This window comes from Macadamia integrifolia, chromosome 7 (genome assembly GCF_013358625.1).
Source record: "Macadamia integrifolia cultivar HAES 741 chromosome 7, SCU_Mint_v3, whole genome shotgun sequence".
Classification (NCBI taxonomy): domain Eukaryota; kingdom Viridiplantae; phylum Streptophyta; class Magnoliopsida; order Proteales; family Proteaceae; genus Macadamia; species Macadamia integrifolia.
The window spans coordinates 12013123-12019587 of NC_056563.1; positions in this window are offsets into that span (position 1 = coordinate 12013123).

Below are 6465 nucleotides of genomic sequence, written 5' to 3' on the forward strand. Positions count from 1 at the left end.
TTGTTTAGGGTTTTGATTGGTTCATCCCATGTGAGTCTGTGTCTGTGAAGAGAGAGAGAGAGAGAGAGGGGTGTTTGTGGTTGGATGGTAGACGAGTAGAGAAATTGAATACAATATTGTACTATTGTACCCAAAAAAAAACTTAGGGGAGTGGGTCCCACATAAGTTGGCATGGTAGATTGTGACATATTTGTTTTAAGCAAGAGAATCCTATCACTGTAACATAGGAAACATCATAGTGATAGGCCAATGAGAGAATGTGTAAGAGCATATTCAATGCAAGTAAAGGGTGAAGCTGTCTTTTTGTACACTACACAATCTAAATATTTCCTACACTAAATTAACAAGATTCTTTTTGTTATTTATTTCTAAATTAAAATTCTAATATATCTACCTATAAGAGGAACTATTTTCATTTATTAAAAGAAAAAAAAATAGAAAGAAATTTTATTTGCATTCATGATTGATTACAAAATGGATTCTGTCAATTCAAATTCGAAACAATAGATTTAGATTCAATTTTTAAATCCATTTATTGGAATTAGGGTTTTGCCCTTGGAAGTCCATTTTCAAATGCAATCTTATAGACACCACGCCGGCCCAAAATTCACTTGACACTAGGCATAGCTCTCCTATTTTTTCTCGTTTCTGGAACCTGGTCACCTCAACAGTTGGATCCGGTTGGCTGGTTTTGGGTAATCTAGGAGGTTTAGGGCTTAGGGACTCAGATACCCCTAATAAGGGGTTACTTATTAAATTAGGTTGGAGATTACTTACTACAGATCAAAAGATCAAAAGATCAAAAGCTATGGGCTAAATTTTTTTTCAGGGTCTTGGAATAGTAATGCTAGTGTATTACGGCAAGTAGTGTTTTCGTAAAATCAACGAACGATAGTGGGGCATGTTGACTCAAACCCACAACTAGTTGACCCGAGCGATGATAGGGCAAGGACTTCCTTCCATAGGCTACTAACCCCATTGGCACCTTATCTTAAAATTTTAATCTACATTTATATTTTTTTTTTTTCCTTTTTTTGTTTTTGCTAACAATGGGTATCTAGGCCTTTGGCCTGACTAGTCCCGCAGACTATACTGACCCCACAACCGCATGGATTGGATTTCACTGAAAGTTATGAAGAGCATTAAACACTCCCGTGTGAGTGGCCAAGGTGTGCCTAGTGGGAGCCGAACTCAGGACGTTCAAGTTACGGCTCGTACCAAGTTTGTTGCTCACCAACTGCGGTACCCCCTTGGGTTTGAATTTAATCCATATTAAAGTTGATAATGGTAAAGATACTAATATATGGCCTGATCCTTGGATCCTGAAATCTTCAGGATATTATTTACCTTCAAGTTTATACAATAACCTAGTAATTTCTAAGTAATTAAAAATTAGCAATATAATACACAACCAGGATATTATATTACCTTCAAGCTTTTTAGCAAGTTGTGTACCTCTAGGGTTGCTGCAACTTCCTTAATTTCAAATGTCCTCCTAATGATTTGCGACCTCATAATAGAAATGTTCTTATGGTGAGTTTTGCACAATGGAATGCCAATCAAAGATATTATCTTTAAATGATCAAACATTGATGATGTATGTCTTTTCCATCATATGATCATACGTAATTAATATAAGGGTAATTTACAGCGTCAACCCCTAGAGAATGCAAGTATTATTAGAACATCCCCTGTTTAATACCAAATTGCGTTCAACACCCCCCCGGTTGTCAGTGATGGGGTCAGATTATGATTTTACAAGAAATCAAGATGAGGTGAATAAGGTTTCCCACGCTGCCAATGTGAAAAGGAATTTGCATGCATGCCACACTAATGGATATCTTAAAAAATGTATCATCAATATATATCCCAAAATTTTAAAATAGATGAGAGAAATTGATTTTTAAATAAAATAATAAAAAAAAAGAACTGCATACTCACAGCATAGCAATCTTTTTTCTTTTTTACATTAGAGAACACAATACATGTTTCATTTTGAGGGCTTTTATATGGAAACAAAGTCTAGATAGAAATTTAAGCTAATACATGGATTGCTTCTCATTGAACAATGAAAATAACTAGCTGGTGATCAATAGGGTTTCCAAGTAAGACTTTCTATCTTTCTTAATTTTTTTATGGCTATGCGTTATGTAGTGTTCCTCACTTCCTTGTTACCTATAATGGCACAAAAAAATATCATACTTCTAAGTATCACGGGTCGCCTACTATAACCAGGTTTGCATTTTCTTTTTCATTTTTTTTTCTGGGGGTAAATTTTGCATTTTTTTTTAATCCCAAAAAAAAAAAAAGTCTGGCTAGTTGTGGTCCCTTGAGAAGATTATTCTGAAACAGCTATCACATTAAATCCATAATTTTTATTGAAAACAGATTGAATCTTATTTGGATTGTAAGAAATAAAAACTGCAATATTTTTTTCTTCAAAGAAATATAGAGTAATTATTTATGAGATGGTTTAAATGATATCTCTATAGGTGTATTTGAAACATATAATCTTCTTCTAATTGTCCTTTTTTTATTCCTAAAAATTATTTTAGTGAGGTGAAAAAGAGTTTTCAGCATAATTTAAAAATGAGTAGTTATTAATTTAACAATAGAAGAACGGAAGCTGATGTTTTTGACATACGGCTAATCTAGACTATTACAATTATCGAACATTTGGAATTGACATATCATTTGTCCACATGGCATAATTTAAACTTTGTGATTGCGAAGATAATAAACCTTTGTAATAATAATAATTCACCTTTACAATTTAAAAATATATGAGAAAAATAATGTTCCCTAATCATGGGCCCCTGCATCAGCACGGGGGCCAATGATGGGATGCACATGGGCATCAAGAAAGAGTGTGTTTTGGGTTTAACAGGGGTGGCATCATTTTACCGTTGATCTTTATCTATGGCAAGGGTTGCACGATTAAGGAATACTTTTTCCCAAAAAATATATATATTTACCATGATATCATCATTTTTATGATCATTTTTCACATACAATTCAAGTATACATGTGAAATGACAAAAAATACTCTCCCTAAAAGAAAATGTTATACTTGAATGGCAAAAAATAAGATTACAAATTATTTGACATGGTGTCATTAAGAAAATCTCTTTATTTAAATAGAACGAAATATTTGATCTAAGTGATATTTTTGTTTCACTTTTAACAATATATCGTAGCTCAAACTTACTTGAATAATACCTAACAGTGAACATCACTAAATCAAGCTATATTTTTGTTTCACTTTTAATAATCTATTTTAGTTCAAACTTACTTCATTAATACCTAACAAGTAACATCACTGAAAATTTAGTTGGATTCTTTTTTGGTAAACAAAAGATTCATTGAAGAGAAGAAAGACTAAATCAAAGTAAATTCCTTAGCCTTTTCTCATAATCAACTTAAGGTGAAAGTAAAAGTCTTTCTAATTTCAAGATCTGTAGATTCTGAATAGACCTGTCATCATACTATCCTGTTTTAGCCGAGTCATAGTAAACAATTAAAGCAATCTAGGCATTACTTAGAAATGTTGTTAATTTGCCAATGGTACATTACCTTTTCAATTTAAATTAGAAGCAAAAACTTTAATAAATAATTGGAAAAAGGAAGGATGCACCTGTTTTGTGCAGATTCTAATATAATCTTCTCACTTAATGAATAGTGGGGCCTACACGGATACTTTCTCTTATTATGTTTTGGTTCCATGTGAACCTCATACGAATGATATCATCCTCTATACTCTCATTGGTGTAGCATATAAATTCTTTCTTATTGAGATTCCACGTGGAAGGTGGAAATATTAATCTCAATATGGAGACTAATCTACTTGGGTACTCTCTCCATAATGAATATCTTTTGAGGATGAGATACACCTAAATTTCTAACAACTGATATACAAAAAATAAAATGTAGTGATCCCTTGATAAAAGATAAATGTTTTTTTTCCCAAGGAAAAGGAAGCATGTGCTGCTCCTTTCACATAATAAATAGTAAAATCTACAATTACATATTCTCTCTCTCTCTCTCTCTAACCATTTGGATCCCATATTGATGATGACAAATTTATAATTCTCCATACCCTCATTGTTTGTAGAGATCCCTTCCTACAATAGTGTGATGGAAACTCTCCCTTCTTAATTAGTTCTTATTCTTACATAGATATTTCGAAAAATAAAGTGATGGTGAAAGCTTGAGAGGGACTCATTTGTTATGAATCTTGGTTTCAAAGTTTCTAACTCTTTCACAAATTTATATCATACATTGAAAAAAAGAAAAAAATGGTTTTAGGGTTTCTGATTACTCTCCTTTATTGCTATAGAAAACTCTAATTTATATAAGTGACTCGAATCTTCTAATTGAAATATTAACACCCAAAAAAAAAAAAATCTCCTGATTGAAAGAGAAATGAATGTTATCAATCACATGAAATACTTGTGGTGATGGTTGTTGCTGCTGAAAATCCGTATGAGCTGATCCTGCACAAGCACAAACGGCAGAGGCCCAGAGCTTTGTCCGGGGTTAGTCCTCCGATGTTCAAGTTAGGGGTCGGCCGCACAGTTTTTTGTTTACAAGAGTAATGGTGTGGGTATTGGTGCTTACCTACTTCCTTCCTCTCGGGCCTTCTTATATAGCTCATAGGGTTTAGGGTTTCCCTTTTCCTCGAGGGAATCCTCCTCGGGTCCAACTCCTTTCCTTTTAGAGTCCTTCTCGGATACGTCCTATCCCCTTCGTGGGAAATATTCTCTTCACTCGGTTGACGTGGTAGAGTCCTTGCAGCCTCTATTGGGTGGGTGACACGTGTCCAGGTGCGCGACGTGTATCCTTACCCTACTGGGCAATCAATTTGGCCGTATCAATGGTGAAATCAGAGAATTAGTACTACTTGTCAAGAATAAATAAATTAAACTAGGGTTAAGAACTAGTATGGCCCTGAGTGATTTCTTTCATCAATGATGGTTTGAATATTTTACTTTTAAGGTGGAAATTTGATCAATAAGCTACCTGATTACTTATTAATCTAATATGCTATTATACTCATCTTTACTTTTAAATCTTATAGAAGTCTTTAGATTTTGACATTGACCCATGACCATTACCATGGTGAGAGAAAGATGGTAACAAAAGAAAGGAGGATGATAATACTTTAAACATTTATTGCTGATGGTCTTTTAATAATATAAAAACTTAGCGTACGAGGAAGGTAGGAGACACAGGTTCATATAATCTAATATAAATATTCTTTTTTTATTAAAATAATTCTGCCTTTTGTTTTTTTCTAAAGGTTAATAATCTAATCAACAATGCCTCTCCCCCCTTTTAGTCTGTACATACGGAGGGTACAAAATAAAAAGTGATCTTTTGAGTTTTCAAAAGCAATAATGAACAAAAAAAAATGTAGTGGTCCCTTGGTAGAAGATAAATGACCTTTTACGAGAAAAAGAAAGCATGCGTTACCCTTGTATTGATTTTAATATATTCTTTTCACAATAAATAGTAAAATGTGCATTGACATTGTTTCTTTTTCCATCTCTCTAACCATTTGGACTGCATATAGATGATTATTAATTTTTTATTTTCTAGACTCTCATCGTTTTTAGAGATTCCCTCTTCCAGTGGTTTCATGAAAACCCTCACCTCTTAATTCTTTGTCTTACATAGAGATTTTCGGAGAAAAAAAAGTGGTGAGAAAGCTTAATAGAGACTCATTTGTTATGAATCTTGCTTTCAAGGTTCCTAATTCTTTGATGATTGGATATTAAAAGGAAAAAAACAGGTTGTTTATTGCTATAGAAAATTTTAATGTATATGAGTGACTCAAATCTCCTAGTTGAAATTTTACCCGAAAAAAAAAATAATAATAATCTTCTAGTTGAAAGAGAATTGAATGTCGTCAACCACATGAAGTGTTTGTGGTGAGTGGTTGATAATGGATAATGATCTATCTTGTATGTAAATCAACACATGTCATACATAGTCCACTTGGTATTTTGGCGTCCAAACAATGTCACAGTTCCATATCAGTACAAAATTTTGATTGGATAGAGCAACTGTGGACCTTGAAATTTTAAAGAAGTTGGAGAGAAAGCCCTTTTCCAATGTCCAATAAATGGGCCAGAATGTCTTGAATTTATCAAATACATGATTTTCATAAATTCTATAAAAATGAAAAATCATAAAAAAAAAAAAATTGACGTATACACAAGGATTAAAGTATCGGTATCGATCGTCATATCGGTCGGTCAAAATTAAGATACGTATCAGAAGGTGTCGTATCGTATCGGAGATACGCTAAAGATATGCATATAAATAGATAGGAAACACTTTTTTATATATTTTTGCATAAAAAAATAGTTAAAAAAAGTTATATATAACATGTATTATGCATAAACAGTAAATTGAGAGTATCGCACTAAGAATCCAAGGTTTGTAATTGTCCCATAAATGTAA